The 14,842-nt window shown below is 37.8% G+C and overlaps 1 long non-coding RNA gene across 2 annotated transcripts in view; it reads left to right on the top strand.

Annotated features, from left to right (window-relative positions):
* LOC119819949 overlaps positions 1-14,842 on the top strand; it is a 94,180-nt gene that overhangs the window by 66,630 nt on the left and 12,708 nt on the right. For both annotated transcript variants that reach the window (XR_005286305.1, XR_005286304.1), the window contains exon 4: positions 4,704-4,906. This is a non-coding gene — a long non-coding RNA (uncharacterized LOC119819949). The remainder of the gene's footprint in view (positions 1-4,703; positions 4,907-14,842) is intronic.

Below are 14,842 nucleotides of genomic sequence, written 5' to 3'. Positions count from 1 at the left end.
AACATTTTAATTAAAATATTTTTTCTAATAAATTATAGGTATATTATGACATTTGGAGAAACGTTTGGCTTTTCTTGCCCTCTTTCCAAAATATTTTTCATACAAAATTGCTCCCAATTCATGTATTTCACAAAAGGGAGATAGATGTTTCAGTAGCATATATCTCTCAATTTATCTGTATGTTTTCCTGAGTCTGAAGTGCTACTTCGTAAGTAATTTTTCTTAGCTCACCATAATGATAAATTGTTCATTTATTTCCTGAGAAGTCCCAATTTTGCAGAAAGTATTTTATAAAGAAAATACACATATATACAGTCCCTATTCTATTTTCTCTTTATTTCATGGAACTATATTTCAACATTCACAGATCACCTGACTGTTCCTACTTTCTTTATTTTTTATCCAAACTGTATCTGCTATGTCAGCTAAAACACTTGTGACTTTCCCTCCCCTCCCTTCTACCTTCAGTAAACATATTCTAGCATTTTAAACCATCAGCCCATCCTCTGACTCCAATATAGTACTGCTATTTCAATAATATCATGCCCATCCATGATACTTACATATCATCAATAAGGCTTTGATGTAATAAATCCTTGATATAATATCATACTTATCCATGCTTCGAGATATAATCAAAAATGAAGGCAGAATCTTAAGATACAGAGGAAAATATATTACTTGCCAATTTTCCACAGTAACTTTTCATCATTACTCCAAAATTACTTTTTAATGCAAAGAGTAGTTTCAATCACATTGAGGCCCACATGATTCAGATACTATCATAATCACAATTAGATTACATTACTGCAATCACGAATGGAGATCATTAAGAGAAAGAATATAAATTGCTTTAGTTTTACAAGTACTGAGCTAGCAAAATTATAATTAATCTCCATTTATAATCTTTTCTTTCATAGAACTGCAAAGCATGCTACTTTTTTTAGGCCATCAATACAAATTAGAACTAAGTAATAAAGCCCTAACAACTACGACTGAGCTGCTCACAATCGAAAAGGCTTGCACATTATGTAGAGGAAGCTTTGGAAACAAACAGCGCCTTGGAGGAGATTGCTTCGGTGCAGAAAGCACAACTATTACAAGGTGCCTTGAGAGCAAAGTGCTGCAGAAGGCAGCCTCTTGCTCGGAGTAATCAGTGTGTGCACGTCATTTCTTAAATGAGATGGTGCGACTCATGAGCTGAAGTAATGACTTAGTGATGGCAGTAAATGCATCATGCTGTACGTTCTGAGGTCTGACTATAATTGGCATGATACAGCAAAACAAAAAATTATGAAAAATAGATAAATTTAGAGCACATTGCCCTTTCAATGAAATTAATTACTATTATTCTCTTTCATGCTTTTAAACGGAATTTCATTTGGCTATATTCAACATTTCATGCCGCTTTAAAATCATTTACAAGTCTTTTGTCTACTGGTCCTTAAAATTCATCAGACTTCATAGTATTTTATTGAGGTAAAACAACACTAACTGTAGACAATATGGGAGGTTAAGCAGGTGGCTACAACTTGTCTCATGATGCTGATGCCCAAAGAGTTCTAAGATTCAGACAACTTTTTTCATATTTACTCAGTACCAAACAGGCCCCATCTATTCATAAGATGGGACACAGACTGATTTGGTAGCATAACTTGACCAAAATTTCGAAGAAGTTACTTATCATCCTTACCCTCTATTTGAAAAAGACTACCTGCATGTGCAAGCTGATGATATTGTGTGTATGCATATTGTGTATGTGGTTACCACAATCAGATAACCTTCACCTCACACAAACAAGCACTTTAGGGTGAGTGGAGGAAGCACTTAGGATCTAACCCACACATTTCACTAAACACACGCCTTCAGTTGCAGTCATTAGCACATTTGATTTGAAGACATCATCCCTTTGACAAGATGAGTTCCGGTTACTAGCCCTTGCCAGTTACCACATATTCTCTAGCTCCATCTCATTCCTTTTCTTACAAATATTAGAACTCTCAGTATTTGTGTTCTGTGACCAGTTTGCCTAGAATGTCCTATGTAGCACATGTTAAGAAATGCGGCAAAAATTCCATTTTTTTTTGTTTTGTTTTTTTTTTTGTTTTTTTTTTTTTCTCATGGTTTAATTTTTTTTATATTTAAAAATTTCCATCTCCTTCCCTCCTCCTCCCCCCTCCCTCCCCTCCTTCTCCCCTTTCTCTCCCCTCCTTCTCCCCCTTCCCTCCCCTCCCCTCCACCCATACCTCCCCTCCCTCCCTCTCAAGGCCAAGGAGCCATCAGGGTTCCCCACTCTATGCTAAGACCAAGGTCCTCCCAACTCCCCCCAGGTCCAGGAAGGTGATCGACCAAGCTGAGAAGGCTCCCACAGAGCCCGTCCATGAAGAACAATCAGAGCCCAGAGCCATTGTCCTTTGCTTCTCAGTCAGCCCCCGCTGTTGGCCACACTCAGAGAGACGGGTTTGGTCGGGTTAAGGCTAATTTTCTAGGGTTTTAGTATCATGTTTTCTTCACCCACTCCTCTGTAGAAGGTTCTTCTATATTATAACCTGTTGCAACTTTCTTCTGTAACCAATTTTGTAACCTTGATATACATAACTTTCCTATCCTTCATAGCCCTAAAATTATTTATCTATTGACTTCTCAGCAATAGGCATCCTGACAAATATGGAAAGATTGCCATTGACTTTGTTTTATATTTCCCTTCTGATTTATGATTTTGAAAGCTTTCTATATACCTGTTGACTATCTGAATTCTCAGGAAAAAAATGCTATTGATATTCTCTTCTCAACTATTAAAATCATGTTACTTGAGCTTATATTAATAAGTTATCTCAGATATATATATATGTGTATATATATATATATATATATATATACATATATTGAGATACAGTTTCTCTTTGTAGCTTTGGTGCATATTCTGGAACTTGCTCTGTAGACCAGGCTGGCCTCAAACTCATAGAGATCCACCTGCCTCTGCCTCCCGAGTGCTTAAATTAAAGAATCCGTTTTTAGTCTTTCCTATATGTGTATGAGTTTATGGATAATCTCTTGTGTGCTTCACAAAGATTTATTGTTGACAAGAGAGAGCTCTGCTTATCTCTGGGCATAAGGATACACACTTAGAAATGCGCTAATATTCTAAATAGGAATTATGCTGGTGTAATAAAGTGAGAGCAGTTGTTGGCCCTCAGAGATCCGAGACTCTGTAGTCTACATATAATTGGCTATGATTTTAGTACCTGGGATGCTCTCCTTTCTATGATGAGGACCTTTAAAGCACTATTGCACCTGAGAGAGAGTTTTCCATTCTGCTCAGCCTTGTACATAGGTGTCACCATTTTGTCACAGTGATTGATTGTAAGAAGGAACAGACTTCTAAGAAATAACAACCAAACATGAAAAATAAAATAAAATATAGGATGATACAAAAGTTCTCATATTGAAGTTGGGCATGACGATGCAACAGGAGGAGTTCCAAGAGAGCGAGCAGGCACAAGAGTCTGAGACCCATCAGGAGTCCCATAAAATACTGAAAACTGTAATATATATGTAGAAGACCTTGTGGAGACCTATGTAGGCTCTGTGTTTTCAGCTTTAGTGTATGTGAGCTCATATACACCTTGCTTAGTTGATTCAGGTGACTTTTTTCTCCTGGTGTCCTCCATTCCCTCTGACTCTTGCCATCTTTGTGTCTCCTCTTCAGTGAGTTTACTGAGTTCTGAGGGGGAAGGGATTTGATGGAGGCATCACTTTTAGATCTGTGTGTTCCTAGGATTCTCTCTCTCTCTCTCTCTCTCTCTCTCTCTCTCTCTCTCTCTCTCCATCTCTCTCTTTGTGTGTGTATTATATCTGACTGTGAGACTCTGCATCTGTTCCTGTCTGTTTCCAGAGAGAGCTTGTCTGATGATGACTGGAGAAGGCATTAATCTATGAGTAGAGGAGGATATCAATAGGAGTCATTTTATTAATATGTATATTTTTTAGAACAGTAGTGTTTGGTTTTATCTTAGGTCTCTGAGTTATCTAATGCCTGGTTCTTGGTTAATCAAGCAGTGCTGGGTATAGGTTCCCTTTCAAGGAGTGCATCCCTTAATACTTTTCCAACATCCTCCATATATTTAATTCTTCCCTCCTCTAATCTTTCTCTATATTAATCTCCCTCTCCCCTCACCAGTTAAAAGTCATGTTTCCCATTTCCTGATTTCCTCTTTTATATCATTTCTATCCTGATATTACACTCTCAAGCAACCTTCTCAGTCGTGATCTTTTATTTTGTTTTCTGATTTCTGAGGTTACTCCAGGCTATAGACTCAATTTGACTTTTTAAGCTAGGAATCACATATGAGAGAGAGAATGTAGCATTTGCCTTTCTGGGTTTGTGTTACTATTTCACAGTTCTATCTATTTATTTATGTATTTCAAAATTGCACTGTTTTTACAGTTGATTTGTATTCCATTGTGTGTGTATCACATTTTCACTGTACATTTTCAGTTATAATGATATTACCACTTCCTAGCTGTTGATGGCTCTAGAGGCAGACTAAAATCTCCTGCAATAGCTAACTTCGTTCAGAACATCAGACAATCTAGACTCTGAGGGTTAAGAAGAGTCACATGACCCTTCTTACAATCACAAGGACAAACTACATGTGACAGAAAGCTGCATATGACGAAAATATGTTTTTCTTTCCATGAAGCCTTGGAAACAAGTAATACGGCCAGCTGTGATGAATAATCTGGGGGAAACTCACTCTTATCTGCTACACCTGGGAGTCGCACGAAACACAATTATTCACAGATTGCTGTGGAAGAAGATCCAGCTAGCTGGTAAACTATGGAATTTTCTTATATGAAGAGAATTTCTGATTGCAAAAGATGTGAAACCGCTTCCATTCTGCAGGTAGATACTTACTTTATTGGTCATTCATCTAAGGGTATATGAAGGATGCATGATTCAGATATTTAACAATTTATCAATCTATAGATACTTCTTTTTTCTCTGCCCAATAGGTGGAACTGGGTGTTTTGATTCATTTATTATGGTTAATTAATAACCCTTAAATGTCATTTGAACAAGTTGAAAAATTAACCTGCCCTATTTTTACTTCTCCAGAAGGAAATTGGGAAGTAGTAAGCATCTGTCATTATAGAAGGATCCACCAAGATTTATGAATTTCTCTTTGGCTCCTCTAACACCAGACTATCAAGGACAATAATTGAGGGTAGGAGACAGTGGCAGTCACCAGAGAGACAGTAAACATCCAGCTAAAGAGAAAAAAGAGACATCAACCATATCATCAGAAGTCACCTGGGGCCGAGATAAGGTCCTATGTACCAAGAAAGAACATATTCTACTATTAACTCTGGGCTTATGGCTGGACCTTAGGACTGTAATAGACTCATTCATTAATCTAGAGAAAGGACTGCATTTTATTTCTCCTTAGGATTAAAAACATTTTTATTTGCATAGGACATCATAACATTTGTATTCCTATTAAAGAAAAAAATAAAGGCTGAAATTATACAAGGTATTAGAACCAATCATATGTGACTCTTTAAAAGATATTCTCTAGATTTTTCTAATCAATATAATAATATTTATAGAAGGAAATTGATCCTTTTTTAGGCTTTCCTGTTTGGTGGTATATAAATTCTTAAAATACGTCTTACAAATTCTTGGAATTTCCTCAGTGTTGGTTATAAAGCTGGTTTGGGATAATTGTCTATATTCTGTCAATTATGTTTTAAATAAAAGCTGATTGGCCAGTAGCCAGGCAGGAAGTATAGGTGGGACAACCAAACAGGAAGTAGAGGTGGGCAAATAAGAACAGGAGAATTCTGGGAAGAAAAAAGTTCCTTCTTCAGTCCTGTCCAGACACAGGAGAAGCAAAATGTGACTATGCTGCAGAAAAAGGTACTGAGCCATGTGGCTAACAGAGATAAGAATAACGGGATAATGTAAGTTATAAAAGTTAATAAGAAGCCCAAGCTAATGGGCCAATCAGTTTATGATTATTGTGGACCTCTATGTAATTTCTTGGGGACTCAACAACTGCGGGGACCTGGCAAGATAGAAACCTCAGACAACATAAAGTCTAATTTTCACTCTTAATTTCATAAATTAAGGTTTTCTTTCTCTGTGTTTTAGCTAATTTGCCTAAGTGTTTATGAATCCTCTTGATTTTCTCAAAGACCAAACTCTTAGTTCAAATGATTTTTGTTTGATTCTGTTTCGTGCATTTCAGCTCAGAGGTTTTTATTTTGGGCATCTTTCCTTTTTGGATACTTTTTGTCTTGTTGCTTTAGAACTCACAAGTGTATTGCTAAACTACTAATATGTGATTGCTTCAATTTTTATGTAGGGATTTAGTGATGTAAAATTGCTTTGAAGAACTTACCTTCATTATGTACGTCAATTTTGGTTTGTTATGTTTTCATTTTTATTCAAATCCCCCCAAAATCAATTTTCTTCTTGATTTCTTTCCATTAAGTAGAGGATTGGGACCCTTTTTTGTCAGTTTTTAGTTTTTGCTGTTTTGATTGCATCCAAACAGACTAGGCTCCCACAAAGCCAATACATGTAGTAGAGTCAAAACCCAGTTCCATTGTCCTTGGCTTCTCAGTCAGCCCTCCTTGCCTGCCACATTCAGAGAGCCAGGTTTGATATGTAGTAACCACCTGGGTTGGAAATTTCTGTAGATACTTTCTATACCCATTTGATTTATGACATTACTTAACTACTACATTTCTTAGTTTAATTTTGCTTAGATACCCAGGCCTTTGGTGAGTGTGGGTAGGGATTGAATTCACTTCCTGTCACTGTGTGTGAGTCAATATGTGATTTTAGCTGTATTTGTGTTTCTTTTATAAACTTGACTTTCTACATGTTTGGTGCATAAATATTTGGAATTGAAATATCCTCTGCATGGATTTATTCTTTAATGAGCATTTAGTGTCCTTATCTATCTGACTAGTTTTGGATAAGTCTATTTTGTCAGATATTTAAATGGCTCTTCTTGCTTTTTCATTGAACCATTTGTTTATAAAAGTTCTTTTCATCCTTTTGCTCAAAGGTGATGTCTATCCTTGAAGGTGAGATGTGTTTTTAAGATGCATCAGCTAATAGAGTCTTTTATCCAGTCTCTGTAATTTTATTAGGGAAATTAAAACAATTAGTATTGAAAGTTATCAATGAGCTGTGCATATTGATTCATATTATTTTGTTGTTATAATGTGGATTTTCCACCATTTTTGATTTATTTTTCACTGATAATTATGTATGTCTTCTTGTATGTGGTTAACCTAAATTGATATACAGAAATTGTTTACATTTCATTTATTATGCAATGATTTTTTTATTAATCCATTGATTATGATCAATAGTTTCTTATGTAGGCATTTGTGGTATCTTGGAATTTGAGGAACAATTGTTTAGGCCCTTTTGGCTTTCAGAATATTCATTAAAAAGCCAAGAATTAATAATTCAATAGCCCTGTCTTATATGTGACTTGGCCTTTATTCCTTGCAGCTTTTAGTATCCTTTCTTAGTCTTATATATTTAATGTTTTGATCATTACTTGTCATGGGGAACTTCTCTTCTGGTCCAGTCTTTACAGAGTTCTGAATGTTTCTTGTCTTTAGGATAGACACTTGTTTCTTTAGATAGATAATTTTTTTTCTGGCATTTTGTTAATAATATTTTCTGGACCCTTCTTTTTATTGTCCCGGATTTCTTTCATATGTGTAATTTTTATATTTAACATTTTCTGTATGACTGGCAATTCTCTTTTTCATGTCCTTTAATTTGTTGATGAGGTGTTTTTTCTTTTTACTTTTTATTTGACATCCCAATCTTTCAGTTTTTACTTGTATTGTGTTTGGTTTCCTTGGTGATTATTTATCTATTTTTGTTTGATAAGTTGCTTTTATTATTACGTTCAACCTTTTGTGTTTTCAAATAAGATATTTATGCATAATGTCTTTAATGTCTTTAAACGTAATACTTGATATTTTGAATTTCTTGTTTTGTGAGGAAATTAAATCACCACAACGTTCCTGACTTCCGGTGGAGGCATATTGTCTTAGCTATTCATGACTGTACTTTTTCACTGGGGTTTAGGCATCTGAAGTTATGATGTTTGAAGTGGTTTTTCCATTTTGTTTTGTTTTGGGTTTTTTTTATGTAGATATCTGGACTTTTCTTTGCTCTGTTCTTTGGATGCTTAATCTCTTCTCGGTTTAACTTTAATGATTTGATGAATCTGGCAATGTTTGTATTTCTTTTAGATTTTTTTAATTTTAAAACATTCCCTTGCCGGGCGGTGGTGGCTCACGCCTTTAATCCCAGCACTCGGGAGGCAGAGGCAGGCGGATCTCTGAGTTCGAGGCCAGCCTGGTCTACAAGAGCTAGTTCCAGGACAAGCTCTAGAAACTATAGGGAAACCCTGTCTCGAAAAACCAAAAAAAAAAAAAAAAAACAAAAACAAAAACAAAAACAAAACAAAACAAAACAAAAAAAAACCAAAAACATCCCCTTATTTTAGCCTGAGTTTGAGTTTTTTTTTTAAAATATTTTGTTGTTCATTTCTGATTCTTTTAATTTTGGTTATCTCTTTCTTTCCTTTGGGTAATTAATCAAATTTTTTTTTCTTTTTTCTTTTCTTTTTTTTTTTTTTTGTAAGCTAGTGTTCTTTTAATGTGTCCTCAAGGTTTTGTTGTCTTTTGTTTTCATTCTCTTTCATTTCCAGGCCGTGTGAATTTTCTTGATATTTTCCTTCGATTCTTCATCATTTATAATGTGTTATTTAATCTGCATGATAAACTGTGATTGATAGAGCTTTGCGATAAATTTTAATCGTCTTTTTTTGGTAAGAAAAGATTTGTAAATTTATTTAGTTTTTTAAGCTTGCTTTGTGTCTCGGTTTATTACATTTTAGTGAATCTTCTATTGGCTGCTGAATAGAATATGTTTTGTACTTGCTTGGATAGAATGCTCTGTAGATAGTTCTCCGTTCTCTTTGACATACTATCACTTAATTCAGATATTTCTCTGTTTATTTTTTTGTTCCAATATCTTCTGCATTTTAGAAAGTAGAGTATTAGAATCTTCTACTATTATTGACTTGAATTTACCTACTATTATTGGATTTGGATTTCCTGTATTATCAAATCTAGTGGCAAGCTTTTTACAAAATTGAATGACTACAGTTTGGTTCATATGCTTAGGTTTATAGTATCTCCCTGGCTATTTTTTATTAATGTCTGCTTCTACCATATCACTTCCTAATTTATGTTTCCAAACTGCCAATATGTGTTTTTCCCTTTTGTCCTCTAATTATGAAATATGTTTATTTTCACTTGGAGGCAATGTTGATGAAGCAACCTACTCTCTATTATATAATAATTTTTTTGCCTCTGGGGAATGTAGTCTTTTTATTGTGACATAAGCATAGGTCTCCTCTCACTTTGGTGTCCATTTGTGAAATATCTTTCACCGTCCCTTAATGCTCATATAATGCATACTCTTAAACCTAATTCAAATTACATTTAAGTAACATGTAGTTAAATATTGCTTTTAAACTAATTAACACCAAGATTTATTTTAAGTGGAGATGATAAATCATTTATATTTGTAGAAATTGTTCATAGTTAAGAGTTTGCTATTTTTCTTCAATGTTATATTGCTATTTTTTGTTCCCTATTATTGTCTTCTTTTGTGAATTAATGTTTTATGCACTTCTCCCTCTTTTCAGGGGTAAGTGCAAAGATTGTTTCTCTTTCATTTTTGCATATCTACTATGCTTTCTATTTCTAAATTGTGGTAGTTATGGAGATTCTGCAAAACATCTTACCTTATCAGGATCTATTTGAAGCTCATAGCAAGTTAGTTTACTTTCACACAAAAATAATTCTTTGTGCATCCCAATTTTTATGATTTTTGTATCATAGTTCATCTATTTCATATCATTTATTTATAAGTCATTGTAGCTTTATTTTTCCTTTAACCATTTTCTGATTTAATTTGTAAAATATCTTGATATGTACTGTATAGTTATCATTTCCAATAAACATTGTATTTCCACATGCATTCAAATTTCCAATTAGGATTCCGTTTTGAAAAAGCCTTCTTAGACAACTAAACCAAGCTAATGCAAACTCACAAAACCTAGACTGACAGCTCTGAAGCCTGCTTAGGACCAAACTAGGTCCTCTGCTTGTAGGAGACAGTTGTGTAGCTTAGATTATCTGAGTGTCTCTCTGGCCGTGGGACCAGGATCTATCCCTGGTTCATGAGCTAGCTTATTGGAGCCTATTCCCTGTGGTGGGATGCCTTGCTCAGCCTTGATGCAGGGCGAAGGGGCTTGGTGCTGCCTCAACTTAATGTGCCAGGCTTTGTTAACTCCTTATGGAGGCCTTAACATTTGGGAGGAGTGAATGGGGATGGGCTGGGAAGGTGAAGGTGAGAGGGGTGGAAGGAGGAATGGGAGGGAGAACTGTGGTTGGAATGTAAAATAAATATAAAAATAATTTTTAAAAAATCTTATTTTATTCCTTAAAAACAGATCCTCTTTAGCATTTACTTGAATGTAAATCTAAGTGGTAGTGAAGTCCCTCAGTTTTTCTTTTCTGGAGAAGTCTTTCTCTCTTATTTCTAAATTGCAATAGGAGAGCTCTGGAGCCTGGAGCTGCAATAGGACAGCTCAGCCCTAGAGGAAGAGGTATCCTGATTTGTAGGGAAGCCAGGCTACCTGAAGTTGTATGTGCTGGGGTATGGTCTGACCTCAGGATATATCAATTCACCTGGAATTTCAGGGAGCTACTGATCTCTGCTCTGTTCCCTTAAGCTATCCACTTCTCCTTTGGCCTAAGGTGTTACTTCTTTTCTAACACTCTGCTACATGCAGTAATCTCATCCAGGGAAATGTTGCTTTTTTCTGCTCAGCCTTGCTCAGATCCCCTAAGGGAATATCCCAGCAAAATTCTTCTGTTCTGCTCAGCCTTTCTCAGTCCCCCTAAGGGTCCATCTCAGCAAGGGTTTTCAGCTCTGCCCCTAAGTGATGTCCCATCGGGTTCTTGTATTCTGTGCTGTTGAATGAAGATCATCACCCAAGGCTCTATTGAGAAAGATATTTATCTGAAATGGAGAAGTCCAGGAGGATGGCTGTCTCTGACAGCATGATGAAGGGCAGTTTGCAACTGAGCTGGCAGAGGGGCTCATATAGGGTTTCTTAGGGGTGGAGTTTTCCCAGGAAGACCCTTCGTTTATTTATTTGTTTGTTTGTTTGTTTGTTTGTTTAAAATTTCCTCCTCCTCCCATTTCCCTTCCCCCTCCCCACCCTTCTCCCCCCCCCCCCAGTCCTAAGAGCAGTCAGGGTTCCCTGGCCTGTGGGAAGTCCAAGGTCCTTCCCACTCCATCCAGGCTAGGAAGGTGAGCATTCAAATAGACTAGGCTCCCACAAAGCCAGTACATGCAGTAGGATCAAAACCAGTGCCATTGTCCTTGGCTTCTCAGTCAGCCCTCATTGTCAGCCACATTTAGAGAGTCCGGTTTGATCACATGCTCCATCAGTCCCAGTCCTGCTGGCCTTGGTGAGCTCCCATTAGATCAGCCCCACCGTCTCAGTGGGTGGGCACACCCCCTGGCAGTCTTGACTTCCTTGCTCATGTTCTCTCTCCTTGTACTCCTCATTTGGACCTTGGGAGCTCAGTCCAGTGCTCCGATGTAGGTCTCTGTCTCTATATCCATCCATTGCCAGATGAAGGTTCTATGGTGATATGCAAGATATTCATCAGTGTGGCTATAGGATAGGGCCAGTTCAGGCACCCTATCCTCTTCTGCTCAAGAAACAAGCTGGAGACATCTCCTTGGTAAACAAGCTGGTAACCCCTCTAGAGTCAAGTCTCTTTCCAACCCTAAAATGACTCCCTTAATTATCTACTTCTCTGCTCCCATATCTACTCTTCTTCCATCCCAACCATCCCACTCCCCCAACCTCTCCCCATCCTCTCCTTCCCAGGGAGACATTTTTCTGCTCAGAGATTGGTTAGTTTTTCCTGTTCAGGGATTGATTAGTTTAATTATTGGGGGGCAGACATCGCTCTGATTTCAGAGCCAAGCTGTGTACACACCATTATTAATGGTCCCGTTCTGAAACTCCTTTAGGATATACTGCTGTTCCCCTAGTCATGGAGATCCTGCAGGTCTGGTTCTGCAGGACCAATCCCTTCACATACAAGTCATAGATTGGGTAGATGTTAGGGTGGACCAAGCCAAGGCTCAGGATGTGGACCTGGGTGATAGCTGAGGTGCTCTGGCAGGGCCTCTGAAACTACCTACCTCTCCTATGCCCTTTAGTGAGGGGTAGGATCATCTGTCTCTAGTGGGCAGGGGAGCTCTCCCATGATGGGTAAGGCCTGCTATTCTGCTGCAGTATCCATCAAAAGGCAGGGCCAGCTATTCCAGGGCCAATAAATAGTGGAACCAGCTGAGCACAGCTCTCAGATTTTAATACACGTGGTTCTTTTGGTCATCTATTGTAACAGAGTCCATGGATAGCAACACAGACCCCAGCATTTTGTTTTGTTTTGTTTAATTAATTAAACATTTTCATTTATTTTACATCAATATTGTAGTTTCCCCTCCCTCCTCTCCTTTCATCCCCTCCGCAATCCCCAATACCTTACCCCCACCCCTTCAACTCATCCTCTGTCTCCATTAAGAAAGGGTGAGGTGTTCTATGGGCATAACAAAGCATGGCACTTCAAGTTGAGGCGGGACCAAGCTCCTCCCCTTCCATCAAGGCTGGAACAGGCAACCCAGTTTTAGAAACAGGTTCCAAAAAACCAGTTGAAGCATGAGGTACAGGTCCTAATCTGAGGTCTAGGAGCCCCACAAACAGACCAGCTATCCAACTGTGGCATACATGCAGAAGGCCTAGAACAGCCCCATGTGGGCTCCATGGTCTAGTGTCTGTAAGCTCCCAGAAGCTCAGGGCAGCTGTCACTCTGTGTTTCCCAATCATGACCTTGATTCCCCCACTCCTGGCTCACACAATCTCTTCTTTCTGTCTTCAACAGCACCCCTGGAGCTCAGCCCACTGCTTGACTGGGGAATCACTACATCTGCTTCCATCAGTTACAGCCTGAAGGTTCTCTGATAACAATTAGGGTACTCACCAATGTGATTAAAGGAGATGGCCAGTTTGGGCAGCCTCTCCACTCTTGCTGGTAGTCTTAGCTGGGGTCATCACTGTGGATTTTGGGACTTTCCCTGGGACCAGGTTTCTCCTTAACCCAGAAATGTGCCCCCACATCAACACATCTCTTACAATACTCTCCCACTCCATCCTGTTCCAAACTCACCCAAATGATCCCTCGTGTTCCCATTCCTCATCCCCTCTCCCTCACCCCACCCTCAGCCTCAGGAACTAGAGGTTTTGTTTTCAATGCATCATATCCAGTATGCCTTGTTCTCTCTATTGATTAACCTTATTCACTGCATTCACTGTTTTCAAGTCTCCCACAGAGGTATGCACACCACACAATTGGTGGTTGTTTATTACATTTTAGAAAGAAACAGAGAACCCCATTTCTTCCATCTTTCTGAATGTATTGCATTGGCTGTAAATATTCTTATTAAAAGCCTCTAAGGTGTTGAAAAACCAGTTTGGAACTTAAGAGCATAGGCCAGAGAAGGCTGAGCTTTGGCCCAGCATGACTTCTGTGGAAGCAAACAATTCTGAACAGTCTATACTGAGCATAAAGAACTCTGAGATTTTCTTCCCATTAATGTCTATTTCTTTCATTGCTCTGGAAATATATATATATATATATATGTATATATATATGCGCACACACATATATTAACACATATATTTGCGTTTTTGAAAATTGCATAGTGTATGTTGTATTTATATTAGTTCCTTTCCTTCTGTTTCTTTCAGTTCCTATTGCATTCTCCCACTACTCCCACTCTAATTCACGATCTCTTATTCTTTAATTATCATTGCTAGACATTTATAATACAACCTGATGAGTTCATACAGTATGGCTCCTATGCATGTGTGTTCAAGGCTAACTGCACAGGATTGGATAAACTATCAGGTTTTATGATCCTGAGCAATAATCTCCATTTCAGTCCCTAAGAGCAACCATTAATTGTCAGTAGTTCTTCATCGTGGGGTTGGTGCTTTACCCATCATTGGAAGTCAACTATAGTCATTAACATGTCTTCTACAATCAACTATGTGGTTGAGATTTCAAAGACTGAGCTTCCTTGTCACATACAGAAATAAATATATTACAAGAGGGGGGGCCTGATCCTTATAATATTTCTGATCCCTCTTTGGTGATACTCCCTGTATAGGCATTGTATCATAGCTGAATCAATTGTGGGTGGGTTCCCCATGGTCAATTGTTTTCTGCATTTTGACCAGTTGTGAATTTCTCTAATGATCATGACCTGCTCCAAAACAAAGCATCTTTAATGAGACGTAAGAGCTATATTTAATCATGGATTTAAGAATATACACAGACTGCAGTTCGAAATTCTATTGGTTTAGGAAAGTGACTGACAGTAGTGGCTCTTCCTCTAAGTTCTGTGAGTAAGGGACCCTCTTTCCAGTACTAGGCATAAATTGCCTCCTATTAAAGGGACAAATATGAAGTCCAATTAAACGGCCATTGGTTACCCGTAAGATAGATGTGGTACTATCTTTTTCCTTTTGTAATAGTGTTCCTTTCAATTGTTATTGTGCTTCATCGCCATTCATCTGGGTAAAACTCATGATGGTCTCTCTTCCTTACCGGCTTACATACCTCCTTTTGGTACCAGGCT

The sequence above is a fragment of the Arvicola amphibius genome, chromosome 7 (assembly GCF_903992535.2).
Source record: "Arvicola amphibius chromosome 7, mArvAmp1.2, whole genome shotgun sequence".
Taxonomy (NCBI): domain Eukaryota; kingdom Metazoa; phylum Chordata; class Mammalia; order Rodentia; family Cricetidae; genus Arvicola; species Arvicola amphibius.
Note: the sequence above shows the minus strand (reverse complement) of the source record. Positions and strands in the feature narration are given on the sequence as shown.